Here is a 15031-nt window from a genome sequence, read left to right as displayed (position 1 = left end):
TTGGTTGGATAACAGCAAAGTGAATAGAAACAGACACTAAAATGATATGTTAAGGTGAAATATCCAAAGATGTGAAAATGTGGTAAGAAACTATTAACTAATTTACTTAGAAGTGAAAATAAACGAGAGATCTTTAACAGTGTTGGAACCTGGCAGAAGCAAGATACCATATGAGAAATGAAGGTGAGATAGTAAGGGTCTGCCACCTTCAGGGTGACAGAAGATGGGGTAAATCTGGGAAGAATTTTTCACCTAAGGATAATAATTTGTAGTTTAGTAGAGAAAATGCAACCATATTTGGATATGAACTTGAACTTGTGCCCTGTCTGTATTTTTAGCCATGTATTGAACAGCTATATTAGTGTACTGAGACTTGAGTAACAGATTGGCAGCTTGACCCTCCTGAAAGCAGCTTCATCTGTGGTGGAGATGGTGGATAAATGACATGCCACTAAGTCAGGGTTGTTTTTTGGAAGGTCTCTTCAAGGCTAGTGAGGAGGAGATTTTCCTTGAGGATCATAGAGGAAAGTCTAGGAATCCCAGTGGATTGGTAGAAGATACCTAAGAAGAGTGAGCTTGCTCTTTAGAGATGCACACTGGCTATACAGGGATTTGCTCTTTGATCAAGCCAGGTCTCCTAAATCAGCAAATTAAGATGGTAGAACACACAGGACGTGAGAAGCAAGAACTTGATTGAGGCATTTCAAAGGGAAAGGAAGACCTATGCTTTGACAAGGTTGTCCTTTCTTTCCTTCACAGGGCCTATAGATACACATTCCTCTCAATTACTGTGATAAGTTGTTGCTCCAGAATAAAAGTCTCTTCCATGTAAGGTGTTAGCACAGCTGTGCAAACTAACACTCCATTTAAGAAAGGGAGGTGTGTGTGTTTGTGTGTGAATGTGTGTGTGTGTGAATATCCTCCCATGTTGAAAATGACTGGTTAAGACAACCTGTGTATGGATAGAAAATATTTACCCAGGCCTAGTGCTGGTGCTGCTGAGGTTGGTGGGAGTTTTGCTAACTTGGGAGGACAGACCCAGGTTTTTGATCATTCTCTGGGGGTGGGACAGACCAAGCACAGTGGACTGAGTGGTGTTCTGGTAATGTGCCACAATATTTTAATCAAGGGACTTGAATCATTCTAGGAAAGGAGATGCCTAGTGAAGGGTGGAGTGCCTCAGATAAATAAGCAACTGAAAGTTGGGATGTTCTTCCACCCCTTATCTGAACTAGCCAGATCTCTTTGTTGTGCAAAATGGGGCTGAAAAGCTTTAGAGGATAAGCTTCCTTCTGACATTTGATATTCTCTCCTGTTTCAGCTGCAGGCACGAAATCAGCTTCACAGCAGTGTCCATTTCTCTGTCCTTTGGTTTGGCCCTTTTCTTCATCTCACTTTTTACCATGTGCCAACTGCTACAGAGCACAGTCAGCAGCTACAGCTGCTGGTGGAAGCAAATCCCTTCACATCCCAACACCTTCCCTTATGATTCTGAATGGGGTCAATGGCTTGTAAGCCAATGACAGAAAATTTAAACAATATTGCCTTTGTGGATGCAAGGAATTGCATCTAAACACAGAGAATTGTTAAGACACTGAAGGAAGTGAAGCAGGATGAATTCAGTTCTATCCTGGAGCTGCTGCATTGCTGTGACACAACATTTCTGTGTACTTCAGATTTCTAAAAGCATTTTCTTTCTACTAAACTTAGATGTGGCATTACTAGTAAACAAGGTATGCAGTTTAGCATTAGCTAATAACAATTTTTTAGGCTAACCTGAGTTTCATTCTGTAGGTGTCAGCTGCAGAACTGATGTTCTGGGACAGTTTTTCTCTTGGTTTTTATTTTCAGGATATTTAAGAAACAGGTCTGGATATGCAATCCTGTTCTGAAGGGTAAAAGTTAGGGTTTTCACGTGTATAGAAGGCTGGTTTATGGAATTAAACAGTTCTTAGAGGATTAAATGACATAACCTAAAGCAAGAAACGAAGTCCAGTTAAAACAGAAATAAAAATATGGCCCTGTAAGATGTCTGGATGAAATTTATTTGAAGAATAAATTTTCAGCATTTGTAGATGGGTCACTAATGTCACTTTTTCACTGAAAATCAACTGAAATATTTTGATCTTCAATGGCTGAAAACTGAGCTTTTTTAGCAAGTGTGCTGTTGACAAAATTCCTCTGTTAGGATGGAAACTTTTTGTCTGTTAGATTTTGCACTTTCTGATGAAGGGTCATGCTCTTCTGCAGAAGGCTGATTCCTTTTATAAAAGTAGGCTGTTTACCTGAAAATGTATTTTTATTTTAAAAAGGTTTGATGCACCCAAGGTCAAGGTCTGCTGTAAGATTTCATCCTTCCTCATGTTTGACTCTTTGCAGCAGTGTGCTTCTGGGTTTCCAAAAGAGGCAAAAACTGCAGGGCCACTTTTTATGGATGTTTGGAGAGGGGTTTACTGAGCTCTCTACACTATCAAATGACTCAAGAAATCACCATATGTCAGATTAGATCAGCTCAAAAATAACAGCTAGGAAACTGCTGACAGCTTTTTTGGAGTTCCATGAAAGTTTACATAATTGTCATTGCATGTCATTTGGTTTAGCAGCTGCAGGAAGATCCTGTTCTCCAATAAACAGAGATAATTGAATAATAAACTGTATCTACAGACACCACAGTTTATTCTGTGCACAGAAAGCTGTGTACCCAAGTCTGGAGACCTGCTCCTCAAGATACAGTTTACACATTCATTTACTTTAATGCCATATCTTGTCTGAAATATTGTGGTAAATAATTTAAAGACCCAAATTTGATTAGGCCACATGTACATGTTCATAGGATTAACATTACAGAGTGAGCCCAGTTAAATCTGTAGAAAAATTCAGTTTGTTTTTTGTGTGATGTAGGTCTAGAGGGGATGGGAAAGTCCCTGAGTACAGCCCTTCTGCTCAAGTCATAAATTTCCACAATTTACTAGTAAAAATCTCACAGCTTTTGTAATGTCAAAAACTTGATGGTCAGAGAACCCTTATTCTCCCTTAAGGGTATTCACAGGCAGCTTGCTTCTTTTATTGAGCCAACAATCATCCCATTGCTTGAGTAATTTTTCCATGGAGTTTGTCAGTGTGGGATATTTAGATACAACAATCACATTCTGGGTCAGCCTCTGTGCAGTGAAGCTAAACAAAACTTTACACCTTGTCTCCTCTCCTTAAATGGACCCTCTGTCTCTCTAATCAGTTCAGTAGATTCCTCTGCACCTATTTTCCTTGTGAATTCAGCTTTCTTGCAAAGGGGTGGCCAGAATCACAGGGGAAGAGTTTTTGCCAGGGCTGTGCACTTTCCCATTGCCCTCATCTGACAAACTCCTTTAAGCACAGGTTGCTAATATGCTTGAGCTGTTTCCAAGAGCTAATTTTGGGGGTGGGTGCATCCCAGAGGCAGGCCCTGGATCTTCCTTCCCAGGCAGGGCCTGGGATACTTCAGTGAATGTCTTCATTTTATGGCTTTTTAGAAGTGAGAGGCAGGATCTGGAAGGCCATGACCCTGGGGGAAGGAGTGCCCTATCTCCTGCCCGTGACTGGCCCAGGGTGGTGGTGTTTGCAAAACCCACTTTTTATGGGGCTTTTGTGACATGATGGGAGACAGGCTGGGCGGTGGAGGGTGCAGGTACAGTCCTGGGCTGGTGTGGTCTCTGTGCACCCAGTGAGGAACAGGACCCTGAAATAAATCACCTGGGCTCCAGCAAGGTCAGTTTATACCACCCAATGATCTGGCCTCTGGGCTTAAGGTTATCCTGCAGAAATAATGTATTTTCCTTTTTCTTCTGGAATTTTAGTGGATTTTGTGTGCAAAGAGGAATGATAGTGTAACTTCAAATAAATTTTTCTAACATTGTTTCTCTTTTTTCCTCCCTCCTTTCCCCTTGCCCCAGCTCTCTGTATTAGACAGAAACAAGACAGTCACTGGGCTGTTTGGCTCTGTGCCTTGGTCTGCTGTGTCCAGGCTGGCCCAGGGCTCCCACAGGGCTGCTGGTTATAAACCCACTACAGCCCACCAGTCCCAAACCTGCCTGCTGAAGCTGTTGTGTCCTTTGCAGTCCTCCACTCCCAGAGTGGGCTGACAACGTGTGAATGTCACAAAAATGCGCTCTCAGTTGAGTGCATGTAACGTGTCATGAGGCAATGTAACATGTCCCAGGCTTTTGAATGAAATCTGTTAGGTAGCACAAAACCAAAAAAGCTATGCAGTTAAACTTTCTGATATTCCTTTAATGTCTCAACATCTTCTGAATTTTCCAAAGGTATCAATAACAATTAAAAAAAGAAATCTTCAAAACTATCTGCTTGCAGCAGATTCAGTTTATTTAAGACGTGCAGTAAAACATTCATGAGGTGCAAGATTTAGGTATATTCTATACACCTGTGGGAGTACATATTACATTGGTAATCAAAATACAGTCTTCTTTCAAATTAATTTAAAGGAAACAAAGTAATTATTCAAAATCTCATTAAAAATGCACCTCCAAGTATGTAAGTATGTATAATTAAAATTTATTTATATATATGTTCCTCACTGGAAGGATTCTGTACTGGCAGTGGAGTTGTTGCAAACTGTGCTGGGAAATCCCTTTTGATAAGATCCTGAATCACTGCAGAGTTAGAAAACATATCCAGTTATTCAGTGTGTATGGGTTGGGCTCATTCTTTTACTTCCATAGACTGCTAAGTTTTCCAGTTATGAAAGATGGTAATCAGTAAATGTCCATGAACAATTTTCCTTCATGGAAACAGAAGAAAAATTAGTCAGAATAAAGTAGTTTAACATCTTGTGTCAAATTTATGGAATTAAGCAGAATTTCCTTTAAATATTGCAACGTTTTTTTCTAGGAGTTATCTACTGCAAACATTTTGACTTTTCAGTTGAATGTGGTGTTTCAGTTTAGAAATTAACCCTGAAAAGAACTCTGAAATGGGGGAGATAATGCAAAAAAAATTTCAGTTTAAATAAAGTTTTTTGTGATTAATGCAAAGAAGTTCTTTTCAGAGAGGTTTGGATTTTTTTCCTGTTGGACTGATGAAAATGTGAAATATTGTAACGACTTTTCTGGAAAAGGTAAAAAAATGCCCAAGTTTAATGACTAATACTTCCTTGAGTAAAAATGTGGATGATGAAGCTTCAAAGCTTTCCTTAAGTTATTAGGCATAGTGTACTCTCATGTTACTCCCAAAGCAGTCTGGCAGATGTACAAAAATATTTGAGCAGTTCATGTGAAAAATTCAAATTCTGAGTGTAATAAGGCATAGATTTTTTTTGTGCTTTACATGTACATTAGTCTGTACCTTCACATTGTCGCTGGATATGTGTGTGATGGGGATTAATCTGTGGATGTATTTTATCATATTTTTGCATGGAGGAAATCTGGGCCTTTGTTTGGTCATAATTTCCGCAAATATTTACAGATGGAGTGATAGTTTATTTTATTTGATTGTTTCATAATTGTTTCTGAATTTTTGCATACTTGTGGAAGAGTAGGCTTTCTTATTCCCTCAGATTCCTCATGGTGGGGTCCTATTCAAAATTCAGGTGCTTTCATCTTTCCTAGCTGTTTCTGCTGTCTGATGGCTTGATGAAATATGTGTAAAAGCAAACTATTGCCCCAGTGTTTCCTGTCCCTGTGAACATGCTATGGATAAACCCCAAAACCCATCTCTTCACATTTTGTGGAGGGGGTAACATAATAAGAGGCAAGCCGTAAAATTGCACCTGCTGCCCTGGAAGGAGCTGGAAGCTGGCTGGCTTTGATGCCAGGGGGCCCAGGTACATCACCCTGAGTTCTTTCAGAGGAACGTGCCTGCACTGAGGTGTTGGTAACAGAGTCTGGTCTGTGTCTGAACACAGAACACAGGACTCAAAGGTCATTTATTTGTGTATGCAAGGCCCCGCTGTTCTTTCCTTGTCCTGATGTGAACCTCTGATTACTGTGTCGCATGCTTTGAAGCTGATTAACTTCTCCAGTCACCCTGTGCCCATGTCCATGCAGGGATGTGTGGGAGCACTGTTCCTGCAGTCAGAGCCTTTGGGCACACGTAGGTTTGGGTAACAGCTCCTCAGGCTGGGATGGGGGGACACTGTAGTGTCCCTGCTCATAGAACAGGGGTTGGAACTTGGTGGTCTTTAATGTCCTTTTGATCCCAAAACATTCTATGATTCTATGATATTTAAAGAGCTACTGTGAGAAAACATCTCAGTTGATGCAGTGAAAGGAAAGACTTTCTTATAGGCACCTGAATATTCTTGCTTTGGAAGCTCTATCATCTCCTAATTCCTCAGTGATGGGAGGAGAGGCATGTCCTTCCCCAGTACAAGGGGAGAGATTTCCTCACTGCCCCACTCCAGGTGGGGTCAGGCACATCCCACGCCCAGCCCCTTCCCCTGCCACCAGGAACTCCATCCCATTAGGGCTGCCCCAGTCTCCCTTGTAGATCTAAGAACAACTGAGCTTTAGCTTACAGCCCTGTGAGGATATTGCCTCACTGTGCAATCCCCAGAGCAAGACAAAGGCAGGCTGTGTCTCAGGAAAGCTGGGTTCCCTGCTGTGCTCCTGCTCTGCCTACATGGGAAAGCTTAAGCCTGATGTTAGCTAGTGCTGCCTGCAAACTGCACAGGCTGAGCTGTGCCAGCTGCTGCCCCAAAGGAGCAGCCCAAGCCTTCATGCCTCTTTCCACTCACCTTTCCTGTGAAACTTTTGAGATCAGAAACTCAGTGACCTTGGCAGGGAGGGAAGTGGAAAATGGGTTTAGTTGGAAGATATTACTCAAAAACACTGTTCAGGGCTCAGATATCTTCCCCTGGGGATTACAGAGTGAGCAATGCTAAAATCAGTGTGTCAAGATGTCACCAAGCATGCACTGGAAGAAACTTTACACGATGTGATGAGAGTGCTGCAGTCGGAGCTCCAAGTGTAAAGAAATGTTCCGATTCAATCAATGTCCCTTCTGTTATCCTGCTGCCTGCTCCCCCATTCAGCAGGAAGCCTATTTCATTCCTTTTACTGCTGCCATGCTCTTTACTGCTTCCCTCTCCATGAGCATCTATCACAGAGCCATTCCCATCCTCTGGCTCCGACAGCTAACAGGCACCTGTCACCAGACGGGCTCTGATGACACTCCATCGATCACGCAGAAGGAAATGGTTATTGAGTGGGTGGCAATCAACCTTTTACCTCTCCCTAGAGCCAGAGTGCATCAGTGCTTCCCAGCATTAGGCAGAAGCCTCCCAGAAAGTATTTTTTGTACATGCATTTCCTCATGTGTAAGGCTGTCATGCTGGTGCTAAGTCATGGGGCTCAAAGGACACAGCTGCAATTTCTTGCTAAGTTTCACTTTGAGCTTAGTGCCAAAGGAAAATAGAAAAAAAAGATGGTGCTGGTGATCAGCATCTTCTGGCAGGTTCTGCTTTCCAAGTCAACCTGCTACTGAGATCAGGGGGAAAAGTCATGCTGATGGTCAAGATTTCTATCACCCCTCTCTACCTTTGCAAACACACATCTAAATGGAGGTATATTGCAGAGACACGTTAGCCAGCATTACTGCCAGCATTATAGGAGGGAAGAAGCCCAAATGCAGATGTTCAGTGGGGAAGAAATAAATAGGATTAAATCTAAGTCGATAATATATGTACTAGTACAACCCCAGCATTTGCTGGAAAAATTTGAATTTTCATTCTGGAAGAAGAGAAAGACAGAGCATTTAGAGGAGACAAATCCTCTGGTTTCCTTACTGGAGTAGGGAGCAAACCACAGCCTGCATGTCCTGATCCTTAGTAGCCTTTGGGTGGCTGTTTCCTTTAATTCCTTTTAGTGTTAGCAGATAATTGCACTAGAAGAGGTAAACTTCAGCCAACAGGAGTCAGAAGGACTCAGGGGACTGCAGGGCTGGCAAGCACAAGGCTTCTGATTCTGGGCTGCACACACATAGCACTTCACATCTGCCCACGCATTCATTTCTGAATGGTTTTGCAGACATTTTTTCATGACCTTATGAGTTTTCTAATTCGTTTCTAATCAAGCCCTGCCTTAATCTGATACTGTGTGGCATATGGGATGATGCACACCTCACTCTTTAAGGTTGCAGACCTGGATCCACAGAAGTTTTACTGCATCAGAGAACTGTGATTTCTAACTAGTGTTGGTAAAGCAGATGACCAGTGAGGCCACAATGTTCAGCAGCACCATCTCCTCATGGCTGGTCTGCTGCATAGGGGAGGTCCTGAAACAAGGTGTGACATCTCACTTCAAAATGCCATGTTAGAAACTGGTGGCTACATGCTGATTGATAATCAGCTGCAATGTCCCAGCTGTCTGTGAGAACAGCTGGCTGTGTCACTTGTGCTGCTGGACAGTGTGGAGCCATTCCCACTTGTCAGTCGGAGCTTGAGGTCCTGCAGCATAGCAGGACTTGACAGTGAACCTCATCCTATGGCCTAACTCTAGGAAATCCTCAGCTTCTATGTCTATCACCTTTGCTGCCTCTGACAATTTAGTTTGTCTCAGTTGTGTTTATTTGCACTTTTCCCACTGGCTTTTATTTGCGCTGTCTACTGGGCTAGCTGGGAAGTGTGTGGGTTACTTTTGGATTTAGTGCTGCTACCAGCAAGTCCATGGCAATAACTCAAAATGAGTGATTTGTTTGATGAAGCTCCCCATTTTCTGTTCACAAATGGTTCATGAACATAATGCGAAATTCCCTGATGTGGCCATTAGCAAATGTAATTTGCAAATTTCTTTTGGCAAGTAACTTTTGATCCACAGGGGATCATTCAAATTATCATTCATGTTAGTATTGCAGACGTGATTTGTGCAGTAACGTGTGCAACTTACCAAAATATGTAACTAACTTAATGACTCAAAGCATTTGAATTTCAACCAAGTACTATAGCTGATTCCAGAAAAAGCTTTTGGAGCAGTGTTGGTCATCAGAATGGTTGCTTGCTCTGAAGAAAAGAACTGTGGCAGAGAAATAATCCTTAGGCAATCCGTGATTGGTGTCTTCTCCATCCCTGAGCAAGCTCCTGGTGCCCTTGGACTGGTCCCTCTCAGAGGGTGGGGGTTCAGTAGCATTAGCAGCAACAAGCAGCAGCTTTGTTTTTGTACCACCCATGGTTGGAGATCAGCAGCAGAGTGAAGGAAGCAGGGGTTGGTTAGATGCCTGTGGTTCTTGTTGGAAGAGGAAATAATGTCCTGCTGCATATTTCTAGATGAGACTCGAATAGGTCACTCTAAACACAACACAGATAAAATCCTTACTGTGTTCTTCCAGGAATCAGGCGAACAAAAGAATTTTAGTCCCTCTGTGAGAGGAGGGCAACATCTGTATCTGCCAAACTGGTATTTGTGGCCAGGGGCCACAATAATTTACAACTTATCACACTAAAGTCCACATCACTTCTGAAAATTTTCTCCCCTCTCCCTGAGTTCCTGTGGGAATGTTGCTGGAATTTATGGAGTTTTTTGCATCCACCCACACCTATAGATAAGCATTCTTTAAATTTCTGCAAAATAGTTGTTATAAGTGATGGTAAAATATCAGGATTCACTATTTCCTCAAATTGCAAACTCTGGCAATTGTTTTCTCCTCTAACAAGGAATAAGTAGGATCACAAAGGTATTCTCTGTCAAAAGGCTTTTCACTCTGCCTTGGCTTTCAGACAGCTTCCGATCCAGATCTTCTACAGATATCTCCTTTTGGCTACTATTGGGTGCTCCCTGCAGCGTGCAATAAACATTCACTTCATATCACACATCTCGCCTTGACAAGCAAATCCCTTGCATATCAATGTGGCCCTGTGAAGAGATTTTTGCTTTTTTACATTCCTTCCACTCCCAGCTGTTAATTTGCACTGACTAGATAGCAGGGGGTCCCACTCTGCCCCAGAGACATGCTTGCGACTTTCACCGGCTTTAATAGGATTTGCATGAACATACACAGAGTCAGTTCCTCAGCAGAATTCAGACGAGCTGGCTAGAAATTTCAAAGTCATCAAGGATTTTAAGCAGCCAGTTTTTCTTACCTTTAATGGGAACGAAGTGTTCAAAGCTCAGGTAATAGTTAAAAACCATGGTGTTCATAATAATGAACTAGGTTTAGTCTTACTGTCTCATAGAACCTACTGCCTGCAATCATCCTGATCAAAAAAAAAAAATTAAATGAGGGTAGAAATTGGTCTTTCACTTACAGAGATTTCATTGGAAGTGAATTGCAAAATGTTCATAGGTTTGGTTACTGCAAGTGTGAATTACTTCCACAAATATTTTGACCTGCAGAGGACGGAAAACACCATTCCCTGCCACCATTGTTTGTAGAAAATGATTTATGTGTGCTACTGATAACTCCTATTTCAGATTAAAACTGAACTACTTTAGATTAAAGGTGTAGGAGAATACTAAACTGCGCAGGAAATGTATGTTATGTATATATATGGCATTCTGCCTCTGATTTCTTTTATCCACTGGAGACATAATCAGCAGTTATTAAAGTTATTTTAATACACAGTGGAACTGACAAAGGCATCTAAACAGTTGGATATTCAATTCCCACAACTTTCAGAGAATATATGTGCTAAGAATACACTCAAGGAATGGGTTGGGATTTGAGAGTATTTTAGGCCTCAAATCATTCCAGAAAGAGGAAACACATGTTTTTTAAAAGTCCATTTTTCAAAGATAGCATTTGGTATCTCTGATGCCTGAATTCTGGTTTGTCTGTCCCTCTAGAAACAGCATGGTGCTTCTGATGGAGCTGATACACGCAGTGCAAAAGAACATGATTAACTGTTTGTTTTTTAAATATTAACCAAGTCTTCACTGTTCCAATTAAAATTTATCAAATTAAGCAAATTGCTTGGGGATTGGAAAGAAAAAAAACCCCTTTACTTAATTATTTAGCCAATATTTACTGGGTATGAGTATATTATTAACACAGCAAAGGAGGCTATTAATTATTATTCACTGCATTTCTAATAAAAAAGATGGCATCTGCTATTTCTGTAAAAGAAATATTGTCACTAATAATCCATTCTAAACCGTAAATGTGATATAATAAACTATATGTGTCATTTCTCTGTTCTGCACTGACATGTGCTATATGTGAGATGAGCTTTTTTTGGGGCTGTGTCAAAAGGCTTTTTGTTGGTGACCTTTAATCAGCTAGTATCCAATTATGCAGAAGTCTAATGGCATATTTGTGTATCTGCAATGTGTTTTCCACTACACAACTGTGCTTTGGTATCACCTTCCTTTTACTCATGTTATCATAAGAGTGGCATCAAAACTAGAAATGAACAAAACAACCAGGATGCTATTTCCTTTGCTAAGTGGAAAAAAAAAAAAAAGGTGCATTTTATTGAATAGTTTACATGTGCAATCTATTTATTGAGGCAGAGGAAGAGAGAGAAAAGATATTCTGAGGTAAAGACTATTGAACTGATGTTGTTAAGGTCAGCCTTCAATTTTCTGCTTGATTTTAGATGCCCCCTATGAACTTTGGTCAATCATCCATGACCTATGTCCCTGAAATCCACAGCGTGTCATGAAGGGAAAAGATGGATAAAAGGAACATTTTGAAACCTTTTAGGCTGTCTATTCAGTGTTAGTATCACCTCTACCTAAATGACTTCTGGCAAATGCCTGTCAAATTAATTTTTTAATGTTAGATTTCTTGCTACAGTTAAAATCCAGGTGTTTCATCCTGACCTCAGCATATACAAAGAGCTTATTCCTTTTTTCTCTCAAGCACTTCATGAATGTTTTCATGTCTCCTCTCAGACTTGCCCTATTCCAAGGGAATTTCAGTTCTTTCCTCCTGGGTCACATTTTTCTCCACATTGCATTCTTGCTGCCTGGTCAGTCCATCCTGAAGCTGGATGCAGCCTGGCAGGGCTGAGTAGGGCAGGAGGATCTTTCAGGGGACCTACAGGTGACATTTTTACTTGTACACACCATTGTCATATTTGTCTTTTCAAAAACAATGTAACAGTGTCAATTTATATTCAGTTTGTGGTTCCCTAATCACTTTCTTTATCTCTACAACAGTTCTTTGTCCTGTATTTGAACCAATTGTTCTCACCTATGTGAATTCATTTCACTCATTCCTGTTGGACTGGGCCTCATTTTTCTTCATCACCTCTGTATTTGCCACAATTTTCTGGTTCCTGTTCTATCTTCAGTGTGTTTACAGACAGTCTGCCTGACCTTGATTTTATCTGTAGATGCAATAAGCACATTATTATTCTTTCTTCTTAATAATTCATAAAAATACTGAACTTTACCAGACGTAGGACAGAGCTCTGTGATTTCCACCTGGTACAATCCTACCATTTTGACACCAAATGACTGATAAATTACTCTTCAAATTCAGATTTCCAGCTATTTTAGCACACCTTTTCTCTGTAGTTTAATCTTGACTAGGTTTTCTTAGCTTACTTGTGAGAATATTATAAGAAATGGTGTCAAAAGCCTCACTAAAGTCAAGATGCATGACATTTTCTTTTCCTCCTCTACCCATAAGGCTTGCTGCTCTGTTATAGACTGGAATTAGGTTGGTTTGACATGATTTCTTCTTGACAAATACATGTTGGCTGCTACTTCTCTTCTTGTTACTACCTAGGTACTTAGAAGTAGTTAGATTATTTGTTCCAGTACTTTTCTAGGAATCAAGTTAGACTGTCAGTCTAGTAATTCCCTGTCTGCGCCTTTATTCCTACATACAGATAGGTGGTCTGCTGGCTCTTCTTCATTTTTCTGACCCTACAGATCTTGCATGAATTCTCTAAGTGATTTTCTAATTTCTGTGAAATTGTTTCTGCCTGTTCTTTAAGTTCTTAAGCTCTTTAAGTATCTTGGCATAAATGTCCTAATGCCCCACTGAACTGGCTGTTGGAACCCTAAGTATTCTTTAATCTGATTTTCCCCTGTTGCAACCTGAGTTGTTTTTAAAAAATCCTTGGTTTTATCAACTATCTAGTCATAGTTAACCTTTCTAGTGAGGGCTGAAATAGAAAAGATGCCAAACATTTAACTTTTCTGGGACTCATATAGCAGGAATTTGTTCTCTCCTTTGAGCAGTAAACCACTGTTTTCCCCCAGAGTTCTTTTTACTGCAAATGTGCTTACAGAAAGCTTTTTGCTTCCTTTGCTGATTTCCTCTCTTTTTGTACCTTTGCCTTTCTGAATTTTTCCCCCACATATTTATGTCATTCATTCACATTTGTCTTTATTATTTCAATGTAGTTTCACTTCCTGTACATTTTATTTAGCTCCAGGTCATTGAAGAGCTCATGGTTTAGCCAAATTGTTTTCTGATTACACTTCCTATCCTTCATTCATGTTGGCATGGCTTCTGATTGTGCTCTCACTGTCATTTCTTTAAAGAATTGCCAACTCTTCTGGACTCTTTTGTCACTTCAACTTGTTTCCGAGGAGATCTCACCCACCAATTTACAGTGTTTATTGAAGTCTGCCCTCTTGAAATACATTGCTTTTAGTTTTCTCTTTTCCCTCCTTCCTTTGCTAGAGATAGTGAATAAGTTTCACGGCAATTATAACTCAAGTTTCCTGACCCATAAATTTGGATAACATCTGTGAGACTCTATAGATTATAAACCCTCTAGGGAAGAATTCTTTTTTTCTATTATTTTTTTAACTTCTTTTTTATTTTTTTTTTCAAAATGCAACACAGTGCAAGAGTATTCCAGTACCAGCTGATTCCTTTAGCTTTATCTCTCAGAGATAGCACTGATAGCTCTCTGCTCTGACATCCTGCTGTAATATCTCAGCATCTCCTCTCTTGTCAGCTTCCTAATTGGCTGCTGTTAATCAGGCTGAAGAGCACAGACAGTGGTACTGGCAATTACATCCAAATAACAATATTAGTGCTGGTAGTGACAGAAGAAATAGCCATGTTGAAATATTTTACATCTATAAGTGGGTCTGATGCCCAATTAGAACAAGACACAGAGAAATGCACAGCGATGTATGTGTGTTTTTATCCTAAATTTGTACTCTGGATATGATGTGAATGAATGTGGCTTTGCAGGTCAGAAAGCAGCTGTGGTAAAGTCCAGTCAGCTCCTCAGTGGGACCATCCAGGGGAAAATGTGGAGCCTACACATACTCCAGAGGCCAGACACAGCATCGCACTCTGCTGTTCAGGGAAGGGCTAATATTCTATACAGGAATGTAAAGCATTTCCAGATACAGATATCTGATTGAAAACCTTCAATTAACTTCAACGGGAAAGAGCAATAAATGTAGGTCACTTGGTCATCTGCTCTGCATTCATTGTCTGGATCATCTGGACACAGAGAAGACGCAGAATTATCCACAACATTGTTGTTTTACAATCTTCCTGTGCAAGGCTCTTCCCTTGCACTCCAGTGTGCTGTACAGGGGTAGCAGGAGTGGTTAGTAGCCAACTCTGGCCACTTGTACCATGTCTGAGTAGCTGTGCAGTGAGAAAATGGGGTTATGATGCTGGCCAGAGAAAATGGTCAGTCAGACCTGCAATCCTCTACTCATTTACTTGTTTGAGTGCTGCTGGCACCCCATCATGAATGGCAGCTGCTGAATCCAGCCACACGTGACACATTTGCAGCTAACTAGAGCTTGCTCAATATTATCTGACAAATTAGGCTTCTACTGGGAAGTGTCTTAATATCCATTTATTAGGGAAAGCCTCTCAGGTTCATGATAATATTTCAGGAGTTAAAGAAAGGCAAGTGGGAGATGTGGGCTGAAGGATGATCTTGCCATGAAAAATCATTAGTCCAGTACATATTCATTAGGGGTGTAGGGGGTTAGGACTCTGATTTCAAATCCTAGCTGCTCTGAATTTGGTCTTTTTGCCTTTTTACTTAAAATTGTTTTCCTTTGTGTAAAACCCTTATTTATTAGATTAAGGATTTTGGCTAGGGTTTTTCTTATTCATGGTTGTACTAGAGCCCCTGGATTATGGAGATGATCCACTACTGAGACATGTT

Source organism: Prinia subflava, chromosome 1 (assembly GCF_021018805.1).
Source record: "Prinia subflava isolate CZ2003 ecotype Zambia chromosome 1, Cam_Psub_1.2, whole genome shotgun sequence".
Taxonomy (NCBI): Eukaryota; Metazoa; Chordata; class Aves; order Passeriformes; family Cisticolidae; genus Prinia; species Prinia subflava.
Note: the sequence above shows the minus strand (reverse complement) of the source record.